Source organism: Falco punctatus (genome assembly GCF_963210335.1).
Source record: "Falco punctatus genome assembly, chromosome: 7".
NCBI lineage: Eukaryota > Metazoa > Chordata > Aves > Falconiformes > Falconidae > Falco > Falco punctatus.
The window spans coordinates 58,486,899-58,500,422 of NC_137587.1; the positions used below are offsets into that span (position 1 = coordinate 58,486,899).

General features: G+C 34.7%; 1 long non-coding RNA gene across 3 annotated transcripts in view; it reads right to left on the bottom strand.

Annotated features, from left to right (window-relative positions):
* The window catches only part of LOC308066847, a 125,277-nt gene extending 111,780 nt beyond the window's left edge, over positions 1–13,497 (bottom strand). The window contains exons 1-3 of one of the 3 annotated variants that reach the window (XR_013929344.1): positions 11,638–13,497; positions 11,279–11,370; positions 404–9,905 (exon numbers count right to left, since the gene is read on the bottom strand). This is a non-coding gene — a long non-coding RNA (uncharacterized lncRNA). Of the gene's footprint in view, positions 1–403 lie in introns of all 3 variants that reach the window. The other 2 variants (XR_013929345.1, XR_013929343.1) reach the window with 2 other exon arrangements.
* Between the last annotated feature and the right edge of the window lie 27 nt (positions 13,498–13,524).

Below are 13,524 nucleotides of genomic sequence, written 5' to 3' on the forward strand. Positions count from 1 at the left end.
CATGGGAAAAGTTGTTGGTTATGGCTGGGGCAGAAGGAAGATAAAAAGCAGTAAGAGAAGATTGGTACCTACAGCTGTAGTTAGAATGAGAAGAATTGACAAATCAATCAATCCCACCAGATTCTACTAGATGGAGTATCAGCAGCCTCTTTAAATACCTTGTAATATGGTTTAATCAAATGGAAGTATCAGTATATTGAGAGGATATACATTTAGAATTGATAAAAATCCACAATTCATTTTGAATGGCTATAACATTTTGATTTTTTGATTTTGTGCAAAACAAACTGAAAATATTAATAATAATTTAATGACAATTAGATTTTGCAATGTACTATAAGTTTCATTCCAAAATGCATAAAGTAATGTGCATTATGTGTTTAAAAATATTTACAAGACTTACTTGCTGCTGTAGAACTGGCAGATGCACTAGTTTGTTTGTCAGCAGTAGCATCTTTACTATACTGCGACAGCCTTAAAATTTTCAAACGTCCATTTCTTCCATGCACTTTTCCTTGAGTTTAGACCTGAAGATAATAATAAAAAAAATTTACAAAAATGTTTATGTTAATTTTGAAGATCATCCTATGAATATTCTCAGATAAGATTAAAATTAATTTATTTCCGGTCTCCAATGTGCAAATTTTTATGCCTTGGTCAACTTTAGGCTTGGGATCCAGGCCTGCTAGCTGAAATAATTACATTCATATACTTAAAGACAACCAAGACAGTTTTTGCTATCTCCCTTCTGCTTCTGCTTGGTTTTGCACATGGGTGAATATCCTTACTTTGTGGTTGTTCCAATTCTGGTAATTTAATACATTTGCATATGTTTTGTTGAGGTTGTGAATTATTCTGGCAGCAATACATAATTTACTTTATTCAGTGGTTTTCAATATTCATTCCAGTAGAATTTTGCACAGCTCCCACACCGTAAGTTTCATGCCGATACAGAATTTATGCCGTAGCAGTGGTCTCCTAGTTTCCTGGGATTTTTTTTTTCTGGTTTGACTAAATTTCAGTTAATTCTATCCATGATCTATTTATAGTGGTTACACAGTACAGAGTATACTGTGGGTTTATTGAGCTTTTCCAAGTTAAAGGCCCGTTTGGAGTTTGGTGCATATGTAACTTTGAAATATGTAAACCTTCTCTAAATTAAATTTTTCAGAGTGATCTTTTTCTACGTACAATTTTCTCTGTCTGTAACTAGAAAGAAAATGCTGCCTAACAGTGACCAACATAGAGAAAGGTTTTGAGAAAATATTTCCGTATTTTACATCTCCTTCAAAAAAATAATTTCTATTGCATTTGTCAATTGGCTTCAACATACAAGATAATGAAATCCACATTGTCATGAAATCTTAAATGAGCACTGAGGATAGAAATCCGCTCTAAATCTAAGTATTGTAATGGATATTAAATGACATATACAATCTAAAAATCATAAACTTTTACTGTTAAAACATGCAGATATTTAATGGTAATATAATAGTTCTTCCAGTAGAAAATTCTAGGACAGGTAGTCTGAATCCTGTAAGAATATTTGTACAAAATGACCATTTTTTATAGAGAGATACCTTCAAGGCCACATACAAATAGGTACTGGGGAACACCTCCTAGTCTGTTTTAAACAAAAAAAAGTCCTCACTATGTTCAGCAGCTTTTCCAGGAATTAGTAGTTTTGCCTAGGGCTTGAATTTTAAGGCTTCCTTCCTGATTGCATTTATGTGCTTACCATAGATTCTTCCAGAATACTTCTCCTCCACAGTAGCACAAAGAAAGTGAAATGAAATCTGCATTCATTAGTTCAATTATAAGTTATGTCTCTGGGTATGACTATATCCTTTCTGGCTAATTCTGCAACAGTTAAGTACTTTTACAGCTAAAAAAGCTACTATAGAACAGAGTCACTGCAATAAGGCAATGACTGGACTGGATTAGAACCTATACAGAACTTTTAAAATACAATACTTTTCAGCATCATCCTGATACCAGCTTTAAAGAGATTATCAGTTCCCATCCACTCAAACTCTGAGGTCTATAAGCTTTTAAACACCAAGTGACATTAGAACTCTAATTTAATGGGGAAAAATATTTTTTAAAATTCAACTGAAAAATGTCAATCTAGCTTCATCCTCAGTCATCTTACACAGGAAGAGTTCCAAACCTGGACCTAGCATGTATCATGACAGAAAGATAGAAACACAAGCAGGTTGTCAGAAATGTCTCATATTTGCAGTAAGACTTTATCATTATTGAATATTGGGAGGTCCAGTCCAGCTAATTTTGCTATACATATAAATAATTAGAAAGCAGTATGCTTCCACTGTATCAGCTATGGGATACGAAACAGGTTTGTCAGGACAGATTTATAATGCATAGTTTAACAATTAGAGCAGGTTACATACTTCGGCTTTTGCCAAAACCACTCTGAGATGTCTGATTCAGTTTTGTTTTTCCTTAAAGAGATAAATTCCATGGACAGTCAGCTCAGATTCTTTGTCTCCTTTCCAGGCTAGTGTTTTAAACAATTTATCCATATTTATATGCCAACAATCAGAATTAAGGTATCATTATTATTATTACTGAGCAGAGAAAGCCAGCTTTGACAATAGTATTCCTAGTACTGAATTTTCTATGTATGTATATATGTATATATGTATATAATTCCTAGGATAAAAAGCAATGGATTCTCACTGAAATGCAGACCTGGTGGTCTGGACAAAATATGCCTCAGGAAGAAGGAAAAAAACTACCAGTACCTGATAACCACTGAAAAATTCCACTACCAATCCATTCTTAAAATCATCATCATCACAACGTTTAATACATTCAGAAAATGCTTCATAGAAAGCAACATAAATTACTTGTGACAAACAATCAGGATCTAAGTGCCAAAATAAGAATAACACTGTATCTAAAAAGGCTACAAAGAGAGATTTCATATTACAATTTTTTTAGTTAATGTAAAAATATTCAAGTTAACTGTAGCAATTGCAAAGCCATTCTGCTAAAAAAAAATAATATAGTACAACCTTTTATTATTTGTGTGAAACTCCAGCAACTGTATCAACAATAGGGAATTCACTTCTAAAAATTTGCTTGATCAATGTTTAAGTCAAAGTTCCCAGATAAGCCTGAACTGAAGGATACTGACTTCAACAAATTACATACTTTGAACAAGTCACTTAGCATTAGAATTAGGATGCAGAACAGTGTTATTGGTTAATAATCCTTGTATTTAATGAAAACCAAGACATTAATAAACCTCACATCTGTTAATATTATCATTAAATTTCAATACTCACACATTATATGACCCAAGAAGATTGACTTCTGACCGCCCATGACGATTTCTAGCTTTTCCTCACCATTTCTGATTGTTCTGTCTGTGGCACTTAGATGCATGTGCTTCCAGCTCTCTTTTGGAGCCAAATGCTGCCAATCTGGATACGTGTAAATTGGTTTCTATGACATGTTAGTACTTTTATGAGCTGAAATACAGTATCTACCCATATATCACTGAAAATACTAATTGTACTGTTACCTGGAAAAGAAGCATCTGTAGCATCCCTGGAAACAAGAAGAAAAAGTCCCACGAAATCTGCAATTCTGTTAAACAAGCGGTCTTGACCTTGGTTAGGATTCAAAGGGGAAAAAAAGTCAGGAAAAAGGTATCAGCATAAATTCAGATATAGTTGTGTGCTAATATGCTGATGCATGACATCACTAATGCTCATGTTTATCTGTCCTATGATGTGAGGCATTGACAACACAAAGGGATACCACTGAAACACATACTCTTAAATTAGTTCCAACTCTTACCCCAATATGTTGTTCTTCTAAATGTATTAACAGATTATTTTTTTTAGTATATTGCAGTAGTTCCTGATTCAGAAGAGCACTTAAGAACACACATTATTTAAAGCATATGTTAAGTCTATCAGCCAACAATTAAGATGAAATCTAAGTGCTGTACTGAATCAAAGCCAGTGTACATAATCAGTCTCCTGCCACATGAATATTTTCCTTCTCTTCTTAATAAAGAACATAGTGATCACCTGCGGTAACAAAATCCATACACTTTTGATTTATGTTCTTAACCTAAATATTCCAGAGTCATACCTTTTATAAATCCTAGCACCATTACACAAAGTAAGCAAAGTAAAATAAACAGTCAACTTAATCCAAAGGTATAAACCTGCTAACTAAATTAGTTCTTCATATGTTCAACTACTGCTCTTCAAGTTACGTGAAAAGTTAGTCTTGGGCCTACACTTGAAGAATTTGAGCTTAATCAGTAAAACACTTGCATTTTTGTACTTGCAGAATGTGCAGCTTATTTGTTTAAAATTATACATTAGATGTTGGGAGAAACCACCATAAAAAAGAATCCTGAAACACTGCAATAGATGATTTAGAGAGAAACAAACTTCTCCAAACTTTGAGAACGTTTTTCTGTCAAAACAACAATAAAATATTAATTAGACTGAATGCAGGGATTTAAAACTAGACAACAGCAAATAGGACAAGGATTTTAATTTGGAACACAATCCACAGGCAAATAGGAAATTCCTTCAGTTTGTGGAAATACTGAAGGGAAAAAAACTTGCAGGGGAAATGCTTAGTTTTACTGAGAAAAAAGCAGCTTCTTGGGTACATAAATATTATGTTGTCAAAATACAGGGCCTGATCTGTATTGGCTGGATACTTGCAACTCTCTCATCTTTTTACTGTTTTTCTAAATTTTCAGTAAACCTAAGGCAAAACGTCTAAATATCTAAAGTTTAAAACACAAAAATTAAGGTATACAAAATCAGTAAGACAGTAAGTCACACTTGTTGCATTAAATTTATTACATAACTAAAAATATGTACAAGCAGAAATACTGTAACCACTACAACAAAGCAGATGAAGACTCTGGATTAACTTATTTCCTTTTAAATTAGGAGGCAAGCATGGATTCTGAACTGTGCCAGAACTGCCTGCAGAAGTACCAATAGGATTTCCATATTCCTTGCATCTTGCTTATCTGGGTACAGTTGCACATATTTAAGCACAAATAAACAAAATCTTAAAATCAGTCCTCCAAGCCTGTTTGTTTTAAACAGAGACATGGCATTTCAGAAAGCTACATCAGGTTTTGGCGACGTATTACAAACACCTCTAATGGGAATAGCTGTACATTGTAAGATCACCTAAGACTTTTAATCTAGTGCAAGCAGTAAGGTCTACAGGCAGTCTGAGTGCCAAGCCATTAGGTTTTATGCAGAAAAAATTGTGACATTTTATGTTTTGTAGGAATAGTGATTACTTCTGTATAACGATGTTTCACTGCCAACTTCAACAAGCATGCTTCTGTTGCTATTTAAACACTTTTTCTCAAAAATGTTGCATTTGTGCACAGGTGTGTTTTGCAGCAAGTACTATCAACAGGTCACTGTTTAGACACAGAGTTTATCAAGGCTGCTCAACAATCTGAATTTTAAATCTATCCTTCACTCCACACAACTTGTTTTTATCAGCTTGACAGTATTTGGACTTGGACAAATGACAGGATTTGAATGAAATGAAAGGAAAAGGTTTCCTTCATTTATAAATCTGAAGCAGTCAAAAGTTATTATGTCACATACTGCATGTTTCAGAACATTTACAAACATTCTTCAGTCTTATCAGTTAGTAAATATTTTAACATAGACTGTGAAATTCTGTCTGCATAATACTATTTAATATGTTAATTTGAAAAAGGCATAATTTTTTAATTTTTTAAATTTTTATTTTATTAATAATAACTTAATATGCAAAATGGATCAAAAGTCAGGATTTCAGAGTGTCTGACACCAACAACAAATCAATTATTGTTTTATGTTGGTGATAACTATGATCACATGACTATTAGGAATTTGTTCCCCTGGTTTGTATATATTTCTGTACCAATGCAATCCTACTGATCCTACAGCATAAAGGAAGTAATTTTGGATAGTTACTTACCAACTTTTTAAAACTTTTCTATAGTGAGAATTCAAATTTGTCTGTAAAATAAACTACTTTTTTCATTATGGTCTAATTTATACTCTAAGTATGTATACTTACATAATCTGTATCTGACTACATTAAGCATTTAGATTTTAAAGATAAATATTGATGAAAGCTTACACATACACTTCAAGCGGAAGTTATAAAAAAAAAGTCAAATGTACTGTATCTTGGCCCTTCACAGTGCCATGAATTCTGACTCTGCCCCAAATGGACTTTCCCAAGGAGAAAGCTACCCTGACCTACCAGTCAACTAACCGGCCACCAGACAGGGATCACCACCTGCAGCAAATCACAAACACAGGAGAGACATAGCTCTAAATCAGCCCTGTTTTTTTCAACTGTTTAAAATACTGAATTCACAAATGTCTGCTAGTGAAGTAATGAAAGTATTTCAAACCATTTAATTAAAAAAGCTATTTAAAGCCATAGCTAACTTCCACTGAAGTGAATAAGAAATCAAACCAGAAATGTTAGTGTTGCAAATTTTCACTTACAACTTTTGTGACTAATTCAGTCGAGGGGCAAGTGCAAAAGCTTTATCTTTGCTTATAATTATTACTCCACATCACTCACGTAGAAGATGGGGGCATGCATACTGTGGGAATTAGCATATCGTCAAATACATCTTGCCTTGGCTGACAAAAAAAAGCTGTTAACAAGCATTAATTAATGGTGCACACAGAAGCAGCTGGACACTGTAAGAGCTCCATTTCCCTGCTTTTGATCATATGAAAGAAATAAAGAATGTTTTCAATTTTTATGCCCTCAAGTGAGAGGCATGAATATGTACTTGTGCATGTACATACTGCTGCTGACACTGCTGCTACAAGATCAGTTTCACAACCTTGAGGTTCATGCTTACCAGCTGTGGGGAAAAATGAATGACCACCCCCAGAAGAAATTAATTTGAAATTCATTTCCATAATAGCATTCAAGTGTATTACATACTTGCTGCAACCTCCTACTTTATCAAGCCCACAATTCCTGCAGCAAATCTGATGTAGGTGTTACAGACAATCATCTCACTGCATAATCTTAAATCACTCCCTCAGCACTGTCAGATCCGTATACTCAATGATCCATTTAAAAAAAATTAACCATGTAATTGAAGATGATGTGTAACATACATGCCAAAGGGGACTGCAATAAAATTGCATATTCTACATTCTAATTCTGGGTTTACCTTACTTTTGAATTTTTTTTCATGCTTAATATTAGTTTAAGATTATTGATTTCAGAACTTTAATTATTAATCAACACTGGGACATAAGGGCAGGGCAGCAAGAAGAGTCCATCAACAATAATGGCTCTTAATAATAAATGACTACTGCATTTCTCCATTTTGTACCTTCAATAAATGCTAACGGTGATACTAAAAGGAGTATGAAAATGGAAAGCAAAGACAAATGAGTCTAAATATTTTCAATAGTCTTTATCAGCAGGTTCTGTTTAGGATACTGGAAGAAAAAATAAGTACTTGGAAATGCTGTACTCTTGTAAGTCTCAAAGTTGTGGAGCTTCCAAATGTCTTCATAATTCTGAAAGCTGTTTACCTTGAATGAGGGTAGTTACAGACCTAAAAAGAAAAAAAAAAAACATTTAGCAACTAAAGTTAATTATTATGTTCCCCTTGTGTTAAACAGCTGCTCCAACAAGAAAATACTAATCTAAACACACAACCAATTTTTTTCTAAAGTAAAATTTAAAAAATATTCTACAATACAGTTGTTCACTTGCTGGTACCCCCATTTTATAAAAATACTTCCTTAGCAGTTGCTTTCTTTTATTGCCCTTAAGAGTCTGTCAAAGTACATTACATGACTTTAATAATAAAGTTTATTATTTTATATATAAAAATATAAGGTTTGTTTCTTGTGAGTTTCTTCTTTTTTGAAAATTTATTTTCTATCAGAAGATGACTAAACCCATGCCAAATTTCCAAGATGTCTCAGAAAAATCTAACAAAGGATTTGTTATTTTTACGTATCTCAGTATTCCTTCAATAGAAACTTTAATTGACCTTTAATAAGCTAAATTACAAATACAACATGACCTTATTTAAAAATTTTGAATCACTTCACATATTAACTCAATAGGTTGTTAATAATTTAGGGTCCAGTTTTGTTAGTATTCACATTAATATTTCAATTACAGAACCTGCTCATGCCTGCTTATGTCTGAAGACTAACCAACATCCAAGAAATACCAGGACTGAGACATTCCAAACTACCAGAGGCACATTTGTTCTCCTTCAAGTCTTTCATCTAGCACATTGGAAAGTCCCAGACACTAAGCTTCAAGGATTTGATCATAATATGCAAGATTAATAAAACCAATCATATTTACACTGTATTTGGAATTTTTCATTACCCAATATATATAAATTTGTGTAGTCTTAGAAAAACTGACTGACTCCTGAATGAGTGATTCTCAAAACTTTTCTTTCTCTTGGTTTGGTATCAGGGGCATTTCTTTGGCTTCCAATTCAAAGTATATTCATAAGACAGAATGCTGTGTACTTTTTTACATGTAGCATAAAATACTTCATCTCTACATTTCTACCCTTTGACTCCTCAGTAAAGTATTTGGCAATCTGAAAAATGTTTAAATACTTAATTCATAATCAATGCTTTTTCATACAATGATATAAACAATGCTTTCAGCTCAGACAATTCATACTATGAACTGTGAATATAATTCAGATAAGGAGCAACGGTCTAAAATTCAGACTTTAGGTGACTACAATATATCTTTGGAGATATAAAGGAAAAAAAGGACTTTTTCCAGTTTGGGGTGTCATTCCACCCCCCACCCCCAATAAACATACAGAGGTAGGTGCAATCCAATAGGTACAATTCTGGCTCCAAGGAAATAACTTGAAAATTTGGTCTTTGTTGCCTAATCCATAAAAAGAATTAAAAGTATGTAATATACCTTTGCTTTCCCCATCTTACTTGCCAGAGTCAGAACTTCCTTTGCACCTGTGTGCTCAGAAGCAATGTCTTAAAAAGGAACAGCAAGGTTTAGCTAGAAATAGAGGCCATATTGATGATTTTATTGATTAAAAAACTTTTCATATATCTAGTTCTACATCTAAATGTGTATGTGCACAAGACTTAAGACACTATCTAGTCCTACTGCATCGCTGGAATAATCAGAAGACTTAAAAATCACCATTTTGGTCTTTCTATGTCTCATCGTTCCTTCATAACATCAAGGTCTCTGGAGAACAACATGTTTTCATAGACTTTTGCCTTCACTTAGTTTGGGCCTGAAACAAGATATTCCTAAAGCCCAGGCAGAACCCCTGGGATTTGAGCCTATTAGAATTTTTTTAATTATAAACGTGACACTTCACACTTGCAAACTGAGGAAAAGCTGTAAATACTTATCTGGGCCAATGTGGGTTACTCTGTTGGAGGGCAGTAAGATGTTCCTCTAGACATGCTGGTCCATACTTTTTCAGCATGTTTCCCTAGTTCAGTGATACATGTGTTTCTTCTCTTCTCCAAATCTGAGAGTGAACTGATGTTCAATGGAACATGTTCACACAGATATCTACATAAAGCACTGAAGGAATAATCCTTTTGCAACTTAACCACCAAAAAATAAGGCTCATTGAGAGAGATACAACTTGACCATTCCTTCTGTAATCACTACACAGTAAAAATAGTTATTTCTGAAAATTATATAAATGCAAAGATTAAATTAGCTAATCTGTGAACTTCATTTGTAATTGTAATACCAGTATAAATGCATTTTACATATACCTTCTAAGAATCTAATTTTGGCAACACTGCTAACATAGACTGTGATTTCCTCCTCTCCCATCCATGCACTGCATTCAGAGATGATTACATCATCTGAAAAAGTCAGAAAAACAGAAATAGTCCAGGGAGGCCCATCGTAGCGTACACAGAGTAATTAAAAAGACTATAACTTTTTAGTTAGAGAAGGAGATAGCTCCAGAAAAAAAGGGTTATTATGCTTCTAAAGAGACAAATAAAATCATGTGCAATTTAAGTTCTTGGAAAGGACAGTAACGCCTTCCATCTGTTGAGAACAGCCTTGGAAGCACAGGAAGAATTTCTGTTCCTTGCTCTAGCAAAGAATTTAAACTAGATGCTTAATTATTTAAGCAAATTGTTGAAACCAACAGTAGTCATTTGAAGTTAATCATCAAATTGGTTACTTTCCTGAAATAACTTAGTAAGTGTTAATACAGAGTAATCAGTGGTTTCAAATGCTCTAGTACAGCTGAAAAACCATGGCATGTTCTATCTCAATAGCAGGGCAGAAAGACAAATTATTTCTTTAAAAAAAAAAAAAATTAAATGCAAATGATTAATACACATATGTTCATTTCAAGGTAAAAATGGAAAATGTGAGTAAAACCAGTTAGAAAATTAAAACATATTAATATTTTATTTTGACATTATCCCAAATTAAAATGTTTCCTTTTTTTATGTCAGATTGCTTCTCTTAAAAATATACGTTTTATTTTATAATTAAATGGGCTGCCCATCAAAACACTTTTAAACACTTTTTGTTTCTTTGTTCCTGTGAGAGAAAAAGTTCTGGTTCAAAGCAAAAGAGCAATTTTTCTCATAGCTCTGTATTTAAAAGGTTTAAGTGAATCAATACTTGCAAATAACGTAGGCAGCTCAAAAGGAATGCTCTGTTTCCTCCAGAAAGAATGTAATCTTCACGAATCACTGGTGACCACATTATATTAAATTCTTTAACAAAATACAAAGGCATATTCAAAGATTTTCCTAGCAGTCTTATCAGTACAAGAAAAAAAAGGAAGCTCATTAAAAAGCAAAACTAGCTATTCTCCTTTTTGTATTCATCAGAACTTTTTGCCTCAGGATTCAAGACTTTGTTATATTAGATATGCTGTGGACTGATCAAGTATTTTTAACAATTCTTGATTCAGCGTCATCACTCGAGCATGCTTCCAACAATAGAAAATTGCTGTACAGCAGACAAAAATTTTCCTCCATGGTTTAGCTTTGAGAAAAAAGGAAGTTAACAACTGAGAGGCTGCTCTGTTAAAGGTTTGCCATTTCTACAAACCTCTTAGTTTCCAGTGCCTGAGGGTCTTGGAAATACAATCTATGCTCAAACTCAATTCTCAATATTTACATTCACATGGCTTTGCTCAGGACCTGACTCTTGCATGTTCACTTCACCATACACATGGGTAGTTAAAATAATAAGCAGTTAGACTCACCAAATCTTGAGACCGTAAGAATTCTTCTGAGGTAGAAGGAGGCTTTTGCATTTTCTGATGACATACAGTAAGAATTGTTCTCACCAGGAGGCCTTAAAAACCCCCAAGATAACATATATTAGCAAATATTTGAAGTTTAGATAACTAAAACTGACAAAGTTATCACTACAGCACTTATAGAGCATGTTCATTGTAATTTCTTCCAATAAACAGAACATTACACATTCTTAGATGTCAAGAAACACACTAAAAATGTGTGAGATGCAAGGACATTTAAACATAAAGGCAGAACTTCCATTTTCTTCTCAGTACCTCCATATAAAATATTTATATTATTTATGTACTCCTAAGATACATACTGAATAAAAAGAGGCTGTCCGGTCACCTGGCAAATTTGTTCTTTTCTTAAATATTCAGGTTTTGTTTAGAAGCTGGAAGAAATGTGAGGGTTGCGGATTAGCAAAAGTTCTATTGAAATCAATCAACCAGTATCTTCTGAGTTCCATATAATAGTATAATTAAAACCTCAAAATTTACACTGTTACATCTGAGCAGAAACCAAGTGAAATACTGTTTGAAAACAGCATCTTTTTAGTAAATTGTGAAATTAAGAACCCCAAATAAAAATTATACAGCAACCATTCCTAAAAATTATTAATAACACATCTTTTGTGCAAATAACTGTATAGAACAAAAGTATACAAAGGAGTAATGCAGATTTCAGAGTGTGCTTTTAAGTAATGAGCAGGCTCCGTTTGCTCCCAAACAAGTTCTGGATAAAGCACCCAGAGAAATCATTCAAACAAAGTAAGAGATGGTACACTTAGTAAAACCTACTATAATTAAGTTTGGCAAGAAAGAACTTTTGAAACTGTTATGAAGGGGGTTGTGTCCAATAAGCATTTTGTTATTTCGACATAATTAGCTACTGCAGATCGAGACGTACTGTCACAGAGTAAGGAGGCAAAAAAATATGGATGGTGAAATGGAGCTATTTTTTCCTACTACTGCAATGTATTACATACACTGCTAGCATGAAAAATGGATCAAGTCAAAACAAAACAAAATAACAGCAGAACGCTGGTAGAACTCCTCTGCCACTGAATGTAATACCACTGAAGTTAGTGATGGTTTTGGGGTGTAACTGAGATCAAAGTTTGGCATAAGATCTGCCTACAGTGTCAACTTTTCCCCCTAAGGCTATTACAACTAATATACCACAGACTTTATTTCGCTGAGTTGAGAGAAATATTCTCTATACCAAAATTACTGTTTTAGTTTAGTCACTTTAAACTAAAAATGCAGTTAGTGAACACTGAATATTGGGTAAATGCTACCGTAGGGCACCATCCTCAACCAGGCCAAGGAATTCCACAGAAAAGATCGCATGTCCTATTTCGAGAGAGATGCAAAAACAAGAAAGGAATACAGCAACACTTCTTCCAGACCTTCGTGTCAACTGTAAATATGCGAATATGCTACTAGGTGGGGAAAAAAATAATACAGGTAATAAAAATCTAAGTGATATAGCTTGCCTGGAGCTAACAAGGGAGTGAAACAAAGCCTTCAGCCTTCTACCAGAGTGGTTTCCAGGTGCTTCCACCAAGAAGACAGACCCTGCAGAGCAGTACCACCGCCCATGGCGGAAAGGCGTCAAGGAGAGTAAAGTGCAGGGCGTGTTTCACATGGGCTGGGAAAACCTGGGGCCGGGGCAGAAACCTGCTGGAAAGGGTATGGGGTTTCTGCTCAGGCTTATGCGACACAAAACATGGAAAAGCTGGTTTGAGGTGGGAGGTCCTCAGATAAACACCAAATCCAACGGCAGAAACAAACCCTCAGGAACCACCCTGCCTCCAGCTGCTCCGAGCCCTCGTCCTCTGGCAAAGTGGGGGCCGCTGTGCCGGCCAAGGGCCCTCAGGCCGCACTGTCAGTGTCCATCAGTCAGTCAGTGTCAGTCAGTCAGTCAGTCGATATCAGTGAGTCAGTCAGTGTCAGTGAGTCAGTCAGTGTCAGTGAGTCAGTCAGTATCAGTGAGTCAGTCAGTGAGTGTCGGTCAGTCAGTTGGGGTCAGTCAGTGGGTCAGTCGGTGTCAGTCAGTTGGTGTCAGTCGGTGTCAGTCAGTCAGTGTCAGTCAGTCAGTCAGTCGAGGTCAGAGTCAGTCAGTGTCAGTCTGTCGGTATCAGTCAGTCAGTCAGTGTTGGTCAGTGTCAGTCGGCGTCAGTCAGTCGGTGTCAGTCAGTCAGTCA